Source organism: Lissotriton vulgaris, chromosome 5 (assembly GCF_964263255.1).
Source record: "Lissotriton vulgaris chromosome 5, aLisVul1.2, whole genome shotgun sequence".
Lineage (NCBI taxonomy): Eukaryota > Metazoa > Chordata > Amphibia > Caudata > Salamandridae > Lissotriton > Lissotriton vulgaris.
Genome location: NC_141693.1, coordinates 1,694,087,732 through 1,694,104,287, shown reverse-complemented (window position 1 = coordinate 1,694,104,287; position 16,556 = coordinate 1,694,087,732).

The following is a 16,556-nucleotide window of genomic DNA, read 5'->3' as shown; positions in this document are numbered from 1 at the left end:
GGATGCCTCCCTCCACCACACCCAGGGGTGGGTCCCTCTGCTGCCGGGCCGGCGGGAAGGGCGCCGAGGGGGTAACGTGGGCTCGTGGGAGGCTGCCTCCACCACGTGCCCTCCGGCACGGGGGCCTCCCCTTCCTGTCCTTGCCCCACCGGGGTGCGGGGATGGGGGTCACCATCCCTCGCGGGTCAGCAGGGTGACCAGAAGGCCTAGGCCTAGGCCGGGCCTCCCCTTCCCGCTGCTAATGGCAAGTCGGGCAGGGAGGTGAGCAGCAGCCACCCGGCGGAAGGAGCCTCCAGAGCGGCTGCCTCGGTGCGCCCGGCCACCCTCACTTGACTGCAAGGGCAACTGGGTACAGCATCCCCCCAGGCACTGGGTCGTCCCGGGCCATCTGGTCACCTGGCTGCGCAATCAGATGGCCCTGCGGGCCAGGCGACCAGATGGCCATGCGGGCAGGGTGACCAGATGGCCCTGTGGGCGGGGTGACCAGATGGCCCTGCAGGCTGGCGGCCGGGCTAACTTCAAATTTTGTCCTTCCCCAAAGTTCTATAGCCCCGGAGCCCTGGAGCCCCGAGCCCTGCAGCCCCGCAGACCTGGAGCCCCAGAGCCCTGCAGCCCCTGAGGCCTGCAGCCCTGAAGCCACGGAGCCCTGGAGCCCCGGAGCCCTGCAGCCCCCGAGCCCTGCAGCCCCGGAGCCCTGCAGCCCCGGAGCTCTGCAGTCATGGAGACCTGCAGCCCCGGAACCTCGCAGCACCGAGCCCTGCAGCCCTGGAGCCCCGGAGCCTCGAGCCCTGCAGCCCCGGAACCATGCATCCCCGGAGCCAATGCAGCTCCTGAGCCCTGCAGCCCCAGAGCCCTGAAGCCCCAGAGCCCTGGAGCCCGCGAGCCCTGCAGCCCCCGAGCCCTGCGAGCCTGGAGCCATGCAGCCCTGGAGCCCTGCAGCCCCGGAGCCCTGCAGACCCAGAGCCCGGCAGACCCAGAGCCCTGCAGCCCCCGAGCCCAGGTGCCCTGCAGGCCCTCTGGAGCCCTGCAGACCCAGAGCCCTGCAGCCCCAGAGCCCTGCAGCATCTCCGAAGCCCTGCAGACCCGGAGCCCTGCCGCCCCCAAGCCTTGCAGCCCCTCTGGAGCCCTGCAGACCGGGAGCCCTGCAGACCCGGAGCCCTGCAGCTCCTTCCAGAGCCCTGCAGCCCCTCCGTAGCCCTGCAGCCCCTCCGGAGCCCTGCATACCCGGAGCCCTGCTGCCCCGGAGCTCGCGAGCCCTGCAGCCCCGGAGCCCTGCAGACCCAGAGCCCTGCAGACCCAGAGCCCTGCAGACCCAGAGCCCTGCATACCCGGAGCCCTGCAGCCCCGGAGCCCTACAGCCCCAGAGCCCTGCAGACCCCGAGCCCTGCAGCCCCCGAGCCCTACATACCCGGAGCCCTGCAGCCACCCCCCTGAGCCCTACAGACCCCGAGCCCTGCAGCCCCGGAGCCCTGCAGCCCCGGAGCCCCCGAGCCCTACACCCCAGAGCCCTGCAGACCCGGAGCCCTGCGGCCCTGGAGCCCTGCAGCCCCAGAGCCCTACAGCCCCAGAGCCCCAGAAGGGCAGGTGGGAGCCCTCCCGTGAAGGCTCGGGTGAGCAGCTGGGAGTCCTTTCGGTCCCGGCCATCTGGTCGCACCTTTCCCCTCGGCCATCTGGTGGGACGCAACGCTTTCCAATGTGGCGACCACTGGATGGCCGGTCTTCCCTGGAAGTCCCGACGAGGTGCCATTTGCCTCCCCGATCCCAGCGAGGGCTCCAGGAGGTCGGGCGCCTCCGCGGCTTGGGTCCCCTCCGTCACTAGGTGCGCACGGATTCCAAGAAAGAGGGGTAGCCTTCCTCCGGATTACTAGGGACAGGGTATGCCCGGACACTCCTCCCGGGCTGGTGGTTCTCTGCCCGGGGACCAGATAGGCTATGCCTGAGCAACACCTCCCTAGGCGTACGGGGCTCCCTTCTCCAGGCCAACGGCATGTCAAAGTGCCCAGGACGGGCTCCACGGGTCCCGGGCAGTCCTCCCCCAGGCGTCCGGGGCTCCCTCCTCCAGGCCAACAGCATGGCCAAGTACCCGGGACGGGCTCCACGGGTCCCGGGCAGGCCTCCCCCGGGGGTCAGGGGCTCCCTCCTCCAGGCCAACGGCATGGCCAAGTACCCGGGACGGGCTCCACGGGTCCCGGGCAGGCCTCCCCCGGGCGTCGGGGGCTCCCTACTCCAGGCCAACGGCATGGCCAAGTACCCGGGATGGGGTCCACGGGTCCCGGGCAGTCCTCCCCCGGGGGTCCGGGGCTCCCTCCTTCAGGCCAACGGCATGGCCAAGTTGTTGTGTTTCTATCTAGGACCCTAATTTGATATTCCCGATTCATGCCCTTATGTGGTTAGAATCAATAATATCAGGCATAAGAATCATATGCATATTCAGTAATAGCCCATGCAGTCCAAAGCACAGCACGGCGAGGGAGAAGCCCTTCCAGATGCGATCCGGGGAAAGAGGGCGCGTGCTGCGGGGTACGCCAGGCCCCTGCTCCCGCGGAGCAGAAGGGCAAAAGATCGCTTGATCTCGATTTTCAGTATGAATACAGACCGTGAAAGCGGGGCCTTGGTGAAGCAGATTTCACTAAGCGTTGGATTGTTCACCCACTAATAGGGAACCTGAGCTGGGTTTAGACAGTCTTGTGACTGGTTAGTTTTGCCCTACTGATGATGTGTTGTTGCAATAGTAATCCTCCCCCAGGCGTCCGGGGCTCCCTCCTCCAGGCCAACAGCATGGCCAAGTACCCGGGACGGGCTCCACGGGTCCCGGGCAGGCCTCCCCCGGGGGTCAGGGGCTCCCTCCTCCAGGCCAACGGCATGGCCAAGTACCCGGGACGGGCTCCACGGGTCCCGGGCAGGCCTCCCCCGGGCGTCCGGGGCTCCCTACTCCAGGCCAACGGCATGGCCAAGTACCCGGGATGGGGTCCACGGGTCCCGGGCAGTCCTCCCCCGGGGGTCCGGGGCTCCCTCCTCCAGGCCAACGGCATGGCCAAGTTGTTGTGTTTCTATCTAGGACCCTAATTTGATATTCCCGATTCATGCCCTTATGTGGTTAGAATCAATAATATCAGGCATAAGAATCATATGCATATTCAGTAATAGCCCATGCAGTCCAAAGCACAGCACGGCGAGGGAGAAGCCCTTCCAGATGCGATCCGGGGAAAGAGGGCGCGTGCTGCGGGGTACGCCAGGCCCCTGCTCCCGCGGAGCAGAAGGGCAAAAGATCGCTTGATCTCGATTTTCAGTATGAATACAGACCGTGAAAGCGGGGCCTTGGTGAAGCAGATTTCACTAAGCGTTGGATTGTTCACCCACTAATAGGGAACCTGAGCTGGGTTTAGACAGTCTTGTGACAGGTTAGTTTTGCCCTACTGATGATGTGTTGTTGCAATAGTAATCCTCCCCCAGGCGTCCGGGGCTCCCTCCTCCAGGCCAACAGCATGGCCAAGTACCCGGGACGGGCTCCACGGGTCCCGGGCAGGCCTCCCCCGGGGGTCAGGGGCTCCCTCCTCCAGGCCAACGGCATGGCCAAGTACCCGGGACGGGCTCCACGGGTCCCGGGCAGGCCTCCCCCGGGCGTCCGGGGCTCCCTACTCCAGGCCAACGGCATGGCCAAGTACCCGGGATGGGGTCCACGGGTCCCGGGCAGTCCTCCCCCGGGGGTCCGGGGCTCCCTCCTCCAGGCCAACGGCATGGCCAAGTTGTTGTGTTTCTATCTAGGACCCTAATTCGATATTCCCGATTCATGCCCTTATGTGGTTAGAATCAATAATATCAGGCATAAGAATCATATGCATATTCAGTAATAGCCCATGCAGGCCAAAGCACAGCACGGCGAGGGAGAAGCCCTTCCAGATGCGATCCGGGGAAAGAGGGCGCGTGCTGCGGGGTACGCCAGGCCCCTGCTCCCGCGGAGCAGAAGGGCAAAAGATCGCTTGATCTCGATTTTCAGTATGAATACAGACCGTGAAAGCGGGGCCTTGGTGAAGCAGATTTCACTAAGCGTTGGATTGTTCACCCACTAATAGGGAACCTGAGCTGGGTTTAGACAGTCTTGTGACAGGTTAGTTTTGCCCTACTGATGATGTGTTGTTGCAATAGTAATCCTACTCAGTACGAGAGGAACCACAGGTTCAGACATTTGGTGTATGTGCTTGGCTGAGAAGCCAATGGGGTGAAGCTACCATCTGTGGGATTATGACTGAACGCCTCTAAGTCAGAATCCCCCTAAACCGTAACGATACTGCAGTGCTGTGGAGCCTCGGTTAGCCAGGGATAGCCGGGCTCTCTCGGGGGGGGGCCGGTGCGTAGAGCCGCTCGCTTGGGGACTGGAGTGCGGACGGAAGGGGACCACCTCCATCGCCCTTAGTGCACTGCATGTTCGTAGGGCACCCGGTGCTAAATCATTCGTAGACGACCTTATTCTGGGTCAGGGTTTCGTAAGTAGCAGAGCAGCTACCTCGCTGCAATCTATTGAAAGTCTTCCTTTGAGCCAAGCTTTTGTCTGTCCTCCTGGGGAGCCTGCCAATGCCTCCCTCCACCACACCCAGGGGTGGGTCCCTCTGCTGCCGGGCCGGCGGGAAGGGTGCCGAGGAGGTAACGTGGGCTCGTGGGAGGCTGCCTCCACCACGTGCCCTCCAGTACGGGGGCCTCCCCCTCCTGTCCTTGCCCCACCGGGGTGCGGGGATGGGGGCCACCATCCCTCGCGGGTCAGCAGGGTGACCAGAAGGCCTAGGCCTAGGTCGGGCCTCCCCTTCCCGCTGCTAATGGGCAAGTCGGGCGGGGAGGTGAGCAGCAGCCACCCGGAGGAAGGAGCCTCCAGAGCGGATGCCTCGGTGCGCCCGGCCACCCTCGCCGGACTGCAAGGGCAACTGGGTACAGCATCCCCCCAGGCACTGGGTCGTCCCGGGCCATCTGGTCACCTTGTTGTGCAATCATATGGCCCTGCGGGCCAGGCAACCAGATGGCCATGCGGGCAGGGTGACCAGATGGCCCTGTGGGCTGGGTGACCAGATGGCCCTGCAGGGTGGCGGCCGGACTAACTTCAAATTTTGTCCTTCCCCAAAGTTCTATAGCCCCGGAGTCCTAGAGCCCCGAGCCCTGCAGCCCCGCAGACCTGGAGCCCCAGAGCCCTGCAGCCCTGAAGTCAATGAGCCCTGGAGCCCCGGAGCCCTGCTGCCCCCGAGCCCTGCAGCCCCGGAGCCCTGCAGCCCCGGAGCCCTGCAGTCATGGAGACCTGCAGCCCCGGAACCCTGCAGCACCGAGCCCTGCAGCCCTGGAGCCCCGGAGCCCCGAGCCCTGCAGCCCCGGAACCATGCATCCCCAGAGCCAATGCAGCTCCTGAGCCCTGGAGCCCCAGAGCCCTGAAGCCCCAGAGCCCTGGAGCCCGCGAGCCCTGCAGCCCCCGAGCCCTGCAGGCCCGGAGCCAGGCAGCCCTGGAGCCCTGCAGCCCCGGAGCCCTGCAGACCCAGAGCCCTGCAGACCCAGAGCCCTGCAGCCCCCGAGCCCAGGTGCCCTGCAGGCCCTCCAAAGCCCTGCAGACCCGTAGCCCTGCCGCCCCAAGCCTTGCAGCCCCTCCCGAGCCCTGCAGAATGGGAGCCCTGCAGACCCGGAGCCCTGCAGCCCCTGAGCCCTGCAGCCCCTTCCGGAGCCCTACAGCCCCTCCAGAGCCCTGCAGCCCCTCGGGAGCCCTGCATACCCGGAGCCCTGCAGCCCCGGAGCCCGCGAGCCCTGCAGCACCGGAGCCCTGCAGCCCCCAAGCCCTGCAGCCCCCGAGCCCTGCAGCCCCCGAGCCCTGCATACCCGGAGCCCTGCAGCCCCGGAGCCCTACAGCCCCAGAGCCCTGCAGACCCCGAGCCCTGCAGCCCCCGAGCCCTACATACCCAGAGCCCTGTAGCCACCCCCCTGAGCCCTACAGACCCCGAGCCCTGCAGCCCCGGAGCCCCCAAGCCCTACACCCCGGAGCCCTGCAGACCCGGAGCCCTGCGGCCCCGGAGCCCTGCAGCCCCAGAGCCCTACAGCCCCAGAGCCCCACAAGGGCAGGTGGGAGCCCTCCCGTGAAGGCTCGGGTGAGCAGCTGGGAGTCCTTTCGGTCCCGGCCATCTGGTCGCACCTTTCCCCTCGGCCATCTGGTGGGACGCAACGCTTTCCAATGTGGCGACCAGATGGCCGGTCTTCCCTGGAAGTCCCGATGAGGTGCCATTTGCCTCCCCGATCCCAGCGAGGGCTCCAGGAGGTCGGGCGCCTCCGTGGCTTGGGTCCCCTCCGTCACTCGGTGCGCACGGATTCCAAGAAAGAGGGGTAGCCTTCCTCCGGATTACTAGGGACAGGGTATGCCCGGACACTCCTCCCGGGCTGGGTGTTCTCTGCCCGGGGACCAGATAGGCTATGCCTGAGCAACACCTCCCTAGGCGTACGGGGCTCCCTTCTCCAGGCCAACGACATGTCAAAGTGCCCAGGACGGGCTCCACGGGTCCCGGGCAGTCCTCCCCCAGGCGGCCGGCGCTCCCTCCTCCAGGCCAACGGCATGGCCAAGTGCCCAGGACGGGCTCCACGGGTCGCGGGCAGTTCTCCCCCGGGCGTCCGGGGCTCCCTCCTCCAGGCCAACAGCATGGCCAAGTACCCGGGACGGGCTCCACGGGTCCCGGGCAGGCCTCCCCCGGGCGTCCAGGGCTCCCTACTCCAGGCCAACGGCATGGCCAAGTACCCGGGATGGGGTCCACGGGTCCCGGGCAGTCCTCCCCCGGGGGTCCGGGGCTCCCTCCTTCAGGCCAACGGCATGGCCAAGTTGTTGTGTTTCTATCTAGGACCCTAATTCGATATTCCTGATTCATGCCCTTATGTGGTTAGAATCAATAATATCAGGCATAAGAATCATATGCATATTCAGTAATAGCCCATGCAGTCCAAAGCACAGCACGGCTACTCCCATCGACTTCTAGAAAGCACAACGCGTTCTTTAAACAAACCAAGCCTCCAGCAGCCTGGGAAATCCCCCCTGCTTTTATTTGGATTTGAACAAGAACTCCTGGAGTTTAGAAAGAACTGTTAGTTCCTAGTGACGTCTTATGTCCAACCTTACGTCAAACTCTGCACCTTTCAGGGATAAATATATCAACAGTTGCCTTAAGCAAACACACGGTGGTTTGGAGCAGAGCGGCTATCTACTTGCCCGAGAGCCCAGCTGATGCGAGAACCCACGGAAGCCGCCCCTCCCGTTTTGACGCACTGAGAGAGACGCTGTCTTTTTCTCAAGCCGAGAAAATCCTGCTCTGATGTTTCCAGCCACCCTTGCGGGTTGCTGGGGGATCGAGTCCTGAAGAAAGATATACCAGACCTCCCACATTCTATTACCAAGGTACGGAGCTGACTAAACCCTTAAGAGGATTCTTGATACAGATTCTTGGCAAAACAATCTTAACCAACTTAACTTAAACTGCTACTTACTTACTCCTTCCCAAGTATTAAGCTTAGGTCAGGTACACCGGGGTAGGCGTCGTTAGAAGCACCAGTTGAGTACGCTAGTCAATGTTTTTATGTATGTATATATTTTATCCATTTTAAAGTACCATATGGCTAAGAAACCATATGAATGCTTTTACAGTATTATTTCATAATACTACTTTTACTGTATGCACTTTACTTTATGATAAGTATTGCAATTGTGGCAATTCATTTCTCTTGCATGAGAAAGAATACTGCTCAATAAATAACACCTTTTATTGAAAACGCCCATCTCTCTATTTCTCTGCTCTCTGGTGAAACTAAGTATGCACGGTTGACTGAGTGAAATAGCTGCCTATTGTTTTCACACGACTCTAGAGATACACTCTTTATTCTGAGGGAGCAAAGTTGTCATGTTTTTGCTGTTGTCAGAAACTGAATCCCTTCTTGTCTAATCAGGGAAGTTCACTCCTCCCTGTTCATTCAAGAAAGTTTCTAGTGACCTCTGAGCCGGCTGGCAAACCTAAATTAAGTTTAACATAGTCAGTAGAGACCTAGATGACCTCAGTCCTACGCCTATACTGCTGTTTATGTTATTCCAATGCGCAGAGCCTATTGGGAAAATAGGAACTACACTACATGGCGCCCAACGTTTGGTAAGGCGATAATCTAACGCAAGACACTAGAGTAACTCAGTCGTGCTTTTTCACACAGAACCCTTTTTTCGTAAAAACTCCAAAAGACTTCTGAAGTGGGTGAAAGGTTAATATCCGCCGGAACTTAGTAGGATGAGAATACTATGTCTTAGTTTTTGGTTTAGTCAACGTTGAAGGATACAGTGTTCCAAAATATTGTGCACCTAATCTTTGTTTACTTGGAACTCGATCTGCAACAAAAAAAAAAACTTTCAGTCAATAAAAATGTCCGAAAGTGACGACGAAAGGGAAAGAGCTAGAATAACAGCTCAACTAATAGAGGAAGACACAAGTCTCCAAGAAAATGACCCGAATGCTATACTCATTCCGGTCAACGTAAGGAGAACTATAACTCTTAAACTTATAGAAAATGGACTGACATCACGAGGGGGTACAGTCATATTCGTTGTAGAGGCCCATGAATATCGACAGACAGAGGTATTCTATTCATGGATACATTTTCCAGCAGCACACGGTGTGACAAAAGATATCCACTATTACAAAATGGAGGAACCTCCGGATATATACACTCCTTTCGAGGACGTTGAAATCCCACTAAATTACCAAGAGCACCTGCTCTGGTTTAATGGCGCCCTAAAACATCAAAATCACATCACCAGGCACGGTCCACTATCAATCAATCAATCAATCAGGAGTTTGTGAAAGCGCAACTACTCACCCCTAAGGGTCTCAAGGCGCTAGGGGTGGGGGGGGTGCAGGTTCCATTCCATCAAGGAGGGGGTCTGTCGAAGAGCCAGGTTTTGAGGTTTCTTGCGAAGATGGGGAGCCATGTTGTCTGTCTGAGGTGGAGCGGAAGGGTGTTCCATGCTTTGACCGCGAGGAAGGAGAAGGAGCGGCCTCCCGATCTGGTCTTTCTGGTGCGGGGGACCTCGGCGTAGGAGAGCTGGGCTGATCGTAGGGTCCTTTGGGGTGTGTGGAATTTGAGCCGGCTGTTCAGGTATGCTGGTCCGGTGCCGTGGAGGGCCTTGTGTGCGTGGGTGAGCATCTTAAAGGTGATTCTCGCCTCGACGGGGAGCCAGTGGAGTGTGCGCAGGTGCTGGGAGATGTGGCAGTGTTTTGGCAGGTTGAGGACCAGTGTTGCGGCGGCGTTCTGGACGTTCTGTAGCTTGCGGATGAGGTTTTTGTTTATTCCGGCGTAGAGTGCGTTGCCGTAGTCGAGTCTGCTGGTGACCAGGGCGTGAGTGACTGTCTTTCGGTGTTCGAGGGGATCCATTTGAAGGTCTTACGAAGGAGGCAGAGGGTGTGGAAGCAGGAAGATGAGACAGATTGATCTAGCGGTCCATTTTGAGCTCGGAGTCCAGGATAATTCCCAGGTTGCGTGCGTGGTCTGTGGGGGTTGGCGGGTTTCCGAGGGCGGTGGGCCACCAGGTGTCGCTCCAGGCGTCGGGGTTTGGGCCCATGATGAGTACTTCTGTTTTGTTGGTGTTTAGTTGTAGCTATTGATTGTGATGATTAACTTAATCAATTCTTAATCAATTCTTTATATGTAGAGCAATCCCACCCAGTCTGCTCTATAGTACTCAAGTTGCTTAGTACCATGAGATAAACCTACACCACGGTTAAATTAAAATACTTTTAGTTTTTATTTTTAACTTGTTTTTTCATTTTGTTAGTAGTTCATTTTATACACAATATGTCATTTCAAAGAAGATAAAAACAGGAAGGTTCCCCAAAAAAGAGCGTGCAAAGAAAAAGCGTGATCAGAAGTGTGAAACAAGTGAACAGAAAGGAAAATTCACAGTAGTGGACAGAAATTATTCACATTATTAACATGCAATATTGGACATATGATTTACCGTATTGAGTACCTGGCCAAACCTTTTTTCAAACTTATTACAATCAAAGCGTTATTACACACAGGCATATATGACTAAGGTTTTTTGCACTATATACAAAGGTTTTGAATAATTGGTCCAAGGTTATATGAGAATAGCGTCGACGTTTCGACTCGTCTTATGCCCAAACGGAAATTTGAACCTGGGGATTGCAAGGCTTCATCAGGACTGAAAAAACAGACGGGGGCAACCAAGGGATAATATTAACCCTATAGAAAAATAGAGTTGGAGATTACTAACCGTGGTGAATGAAAATAGTTAAGAAACCTTTACCCATAAGTGGGTATGGTCTTTTTTCTTACCCTTCAAAAATGAGAGAGCAATAGGAGGGGGTCCAAAGTCACAACTTCCAGGGTTACGGTATACTGACACTATCATAATTTATTTGTAGGTATTAATTCGCCATGATGCTTATATGAAGTATTGCCCTCCCAACATGAGTGAGGAGAGAATCTTACATTAAGGTAAAAATCCTTCCTTAAAACTGGTAATGGTTAGTGAATTGCCAATTATCAGACCTAGATAAACTCTAGGTATCATTTGTTCTTACAGGATATTTGATGGGAAGTCTCTATCAGTAGCCCTCCAAACATTGGCTTGACAGCCCGACCAATAGAATCTCAGTATTATAAGCCGTCACAGGCAAATACTTTAGCTTCGAACCTTGCCACAACACTTTACCTTTTAAGATACAAATATATCCATGTCTTTGCCTTTAGTGAAACATTAATTCACGACGCAAGGACACGACTGAAGCGCCTCTGGTCTTTTAATAAATAAAAGAAAACGTATCACAAGGCCTAAATACTAGACAACAGCTAAAGTTAACGCCTTCAAGTTCCAATATCAGGTATGCTGGGCTTTTCCTTTATAAAGTAGCACGTTTGCCCATAATAATTAAAATCTACATGTCCAGGATGATCCTCGATTTATTTTTTCCCTATCATTTGAATTTTCAGGAGTCAATTGCATATGACTTTTTTAACCAAAGAGGGGAATATATAAAACCCAACTCTTTATTCAAACATGCTCCGGTGTGATTAATAACAAAAATCGGACCACATTTAAAAGAGAATCTCAAGGTAACCTTTCATCAAGTTATAAGTCTGATACGATGTTAACCCAAGAGGTACCTGAAACCATTGGAAACAGGGGCTCCCCCCAGTTGACCTTTCTTTTACTTAAATATGAATAGCAACAGACAATAAGGAGGGAGTAAGATTACATTTGGCTCCTTAATCTGGTATAACATGATTTAGTCCATGCCACACTACTCTCCTCCCCCTTTTTTTGCAACTCCCAAATCGAAACAGGAGTAATTGGGTATATAATACAATTGTTTCACCAGAGTTGAGTGTCACTGTAGACATCGAGGTAAACATAAGCCCCAGCAAACAAACAGATGAAGACACGTTATAGTAACAGGAAAAATATGTATAAACAAAAACAATGTGTTTAGGTTAACTATCAATGCTTGTTTTATGATGGCCATCCTGTGGAATACATAAATGTACAGCAAATAGACATGTTGAAGGAGTCCTGTACTAAAGAGTAAAAGACATTTTTGCTTTCTGTCATCCTTTCGAATATATACCTGTATGATGAAAATTATATGTATAATGAAGGTCCTCAACCTGGTCATCTGTTCGGGTACAACTACCGTTGAACTAGACGAGACCAAAACACTATAGGTGTTCCTGTAGAAAAGAGTCAGAACATAATGCATTTGAATTAATCTATTGTGTCTCCACTTTCTAGGGTGATCATATTGACCCACTCACAACGACAGACACCTAATGTTGTCTTGACAAAGGTGGACAAAAACGTGGAAACCCACCGAAACGAGTCGACGCACCATCGCAGTATAATTCATGACTCATACACCTTTGTTGATATGCTATTCTGTGGTGTGCACAACATAGGTGTTGGAAACAGAGTTGGAATATACATTTAGTACTGTACAAGTTTCATGTCTCACTCTGTCCTGTCTTTATGTTTCAATCTTGCTGGTCAATATTGAATGTCAAACAGTTTTATTGTTTTTTTTAAAATGTTGCCATAGTGGTTCTTGTATGTCCACTTTATTAACATTTGTATTTTCAATAAATTGTTATGAACTCTTTTTACATTAGTGAATCTTTTTATTGTTTATCTAGCTCTGTTCAAGGGAATTCTTTCTTTGTACATTGGTTGGTTGACCCTATTTCCCTTGACCTTGTTTAAGGGGTACGTCTCATACTCTTCCACGTCTGTCTTACACTACCATCAGCAGTACCAATAGATATCGATACTTTGCTAGGTCCTGTAACGGCTCATGCATCGTGTTGTCCCCAGCGGCTACCTATTCTGATGACGGCATTCGTTGAGGCTTCACCACTACGAGTAGGTGGCGGTGAGGTACGAGAGGAAAGCAGCACCAAACAGGTACAACCTTCAGTGAGCATTGCTGATCCTAAAATCAATGATAGCAATCACGCCGAGAACTGCACAGTTGCAGTATTTTCGAACTTGGTCGAACTTTCACCTGATGTGGTAGACCAATTTTTTGCGAGTCTGTCTGAAATGATGTTCTCCCTTGAGCAACGAGAATGAAAATGTTTAACAAGCACACAGCGTTCCCTGAACTCTGAATTCAGCCTTCAGTTTTGATAAACAAAGCTACCGAAAATACTTGGAACTATTTTTTCCCCTGAAAGCGAAATTATTTTTGTTCATTTTCCAAAATTTATTTTTTTCTTGGCACATGGTACTCTGCTTAAAGTAGAACTATTCTTAGAGAACAGAGCTTCTATTTTTTAGATACTAGAGACAATATTTTACCTCAGCCTCTAGCACATATACAGCATTTTGTATAAATATGTAATGGAATGGTCTCAACCTTCTTTTCTGTATTCAGAGCCATTTCATGTGTAATTTTCGCAATTCATTCAGCTGATATATATATGCATTTAACTGAATGATGACACTGCTTGAAAAGCGTACAGTACCAACACTCATTTTTGTGTATTTACCATATACCATTTCAACTGCGAAATATGTATTTTGGGGTAGGTTGGAAAACACACGTGCATCGTTATATGTTTACTATTGCTTAGTTTTTTAGTAATGATGGACATTAATCTGTGGAGTGGGTGTTGTGTTTCTATCTAGGACCCTAATTCGATATTCCCGATTCATGCCCTTATGTGGTTATAATCAATAATATCCTTATAAAGGCATAAGAATCATATGCATATTCAGTAATAGCCCATGCAGTCCAAAGCACAGCACGGCTACTCCCATCGACTACTAGAAAGCACAACGCGTTCTTTAAACAAACCAAGCATCCAGCAGCCCGGGAAATCCCCTCCGGCTTTTCTTTTGATTTGAACAAGAACTCCTGGAGTCCAGAAAGAACTGTTAGTTCCTAGTGACGTCCTATGTCCAACCTTACGTCAAACTCTGCACCTTTCAGGTATAAATATACCAACAGTTGCCTTAAGCAAACACACGGTGGTTTGGAGCAGAGCGTCTATCTACTTGCCTGAGAGCCCAGCTGATGCGAGAGCCCATGGAAGCCGCCCCTCCCATTTGGACGCACTGAGAGAGACGCTGTCTTTTTCTCCAGCCGAGAAAATCCAGCTCCGGTGTTTACAGCCACCCTTGCTGGGGGATCAAGTCCTGAAGAAAGAGATACCAGACCTCCCACATTCTATTACCAAGGTACGGAGCTGACTAAACCCTTAAGAGAATTCTTGATGCAGACTCTTGGCAAAACAATCTTAACCAACTTAACTTAAACTGCTACTTACTTACTCCTTCCCAAGTATTAGGCTTAGGTCAGGTACACCGGGGTAGGTGTAGTTATAAGCACCAGTTGAGTACATTAGTCAATGTTTTTATGTATGTATATATTTTATCAATTTTAAAGTAACATATGGCTAAGAAACCATATCAATTCTTTTACAGTATTATTTCATAATACTACTTCTACTGTACGCACTTTACTTTATGATAAGTATTGCAATTGTGGCAATTCATTTCTCTTGCATGAGAAAGAAGACTGCTCAATAAATAAACCTTTTATTGAAAACGCCTGTCTCTCTATTTCTCTGCACTCTGGTGAAACTAAGTATGCACGGTTGACTGAGTGAAATAGTTGCCTATTGTTTTCAGACGACTCTAGAGATACACTCTTTATTCTGAGGGAGCAAAGTTGTCATGTTTTTGCGGTTATCAGAAACTGAATCCCTTCTTGTCTAATCAGGGAAGTTCACTCCTCCCTGTTCATTCAAGAAAGTTTCTAGTGACCTCTGAGCTAGCTGGCAAACCTAAATTAAGTTTAACATAATCAGTAGAGACCTAGATGACCTCAGTCCTACGTCTACACTGCTGTTTATGTTATTCCAATGCGCAGAGCCTATTGGGAAAATAGGAACTTCACTACAAAGTACCCGGGACGGGCTCCACGGGTCCCGGGCAGGCCTCCCCCGGGCGTCCGGGGCTCCCTCATCCAGGCCATCGGCATGGCCAAGTACCCGGGATGGGCTCCATGGGTGCCAGGCAGTCCTCCCCGGGCTTCTGGGGCTCCCATCTCCAGGAGGCCAACGGCTTGACCAAGAACCCGGGACGGACCCCACGGGTCCCGGGCAGGCCTCCCCTGGGCGTCCGTGGCTCCCTCCTCCAGGCCAACGCAATGGCCAAGTACCTGGGACGGGCTCCACGGGTTCCGGGCAGGCCTCCCCCGGGCGTCCGGGGCTTCCTCCTCCAGGCCAACGACATGGCCAAGTACCCGGGAAAGGCTCCATGGGTCCCAGGCAGGCTCTCCCCGGCCTGGCTGCTTTCAGAAGCAGGGACTGGGCCTGGGAGCAGGGGTGGCTGGTTTCGCCTAGTTTCATCCACTACGCATTCAGAGCGTAGTTTTCTGCCCACCCCTACTTACGCCTCTGGGCCGATGTCATTGACATGGAAGTGGGCCTAACTATTGACAGTGACTACAACCCTCTAATGTTAAAATTAATGAATCAATGGGCCCCTCCCAACAAAAAATCTAATACCATTGGGAATTCCCTCTCCTCCACAAAGGAGTTAATTCTCTCTAATTGTGGTAGGCGTCTAAGATGGCCCAAGGTCTCAGGAGAGGGCCAAAAACTAAAGAACATCTCCTCAATATTAGTGTCAAAGACAGACGAAATCGAGGCAGCTTTAGATAATGGCCGGGGGGGTGAAGATTCCCATAATACACCACGAGATAATTGCTCAGATTGGTGCCCACTTCCTTGAAAGACGACGCAGTGGCCACACTAGGAGACAAACAAAAAGCTCCAATTCATGGTACACTGAGTCTTGCAGGGAGAAAAGGCAAGTACAAATATCTGCAGTAAAGGGGAAAAATCCCACCTTAGTCAAAATACCGAGGATGGAGTACAACCTATCACTAAAGCAAGCAAAACGTGATTGGGAAGAGGTACATTAGGAGGACCTAAAAGTTGCATGTACCAAGAGGGATTCCGCCTCCTTTTGGGCTCTAATCAAGATGAGAGATAGGAGGGACAACATCCCAATCCCGAAACTTATTGGTGATCAGGCCTGGTGGGATCACTTTTTCCAACTGTACACGGAGGAACCCGAGGCCCTACCTACCTCTCAGTTGCAGAGAATTCAGGTTCCACTTACACTTGAAGATATCAATCTCTTCCAAATGAAAGAGATTGAGAATGCAATTAATTGTACTATTCTTGCAAAGGTGGCAGGCCCAGATGGTATCCCGGGCGACTTGCTCTTATTAGAACAGAAGTGGGCACACTATATCCTGCTTTTAATCAACAATATAATGAAAGGAGCAGAAGTCCCTATATCTTGGAAAGGCGGCAGAGGTCATACCTATATATAAAAAGGGATGCACAGCAAGAAACTGTAGCCCATTTATTCTTTGCTTGCCCAGCCTACAAGCAAGCAAGGGCCAAATGGCTCAAACCTATATGTATTTTATTGGGCACTAGAAACCACCTTGATGCTCTACGAATCATGAGAACCGACTCAACTAGGTCCTCGCTAGTATGTGGTGTTGCCAAGTACCTGGGGTGTGCCCCTGATGTTCAAAAACACTTTCATCCTCAAATTTCATGAATATACAAGACTAGTCCAGCAGAAGCAACAGTCATTTATGGCAGACAAGGCCCACCTTGGTGAGTTGAAACTTCCCTATGCATTGCTGTATCTAGCCAGGCTGAGGGTGGTGTACCAATCCCGTATGCTATTCTTTGAGTCACCAGAAGTCTCCGTACACATGACAGGATTGCCCCGTACTTTGGACCACACTGGCATTTTGAACAAGCATTTGCAATGCAATATGTCTCGCATTTACGCAAGTTTAAGCTATTGACATTGCAAATAACAATGGCTTTTATTTATGTTTTCGTTTTTAAAACATAAAAAAAGGCATTGTCATTTACAATGCCACTAGCTTAAACTCGTGTAAATGTGAGACCTATTGCATTGCAAATGATTTGACTTGTCTGGCTCCCGCGCTTCCACG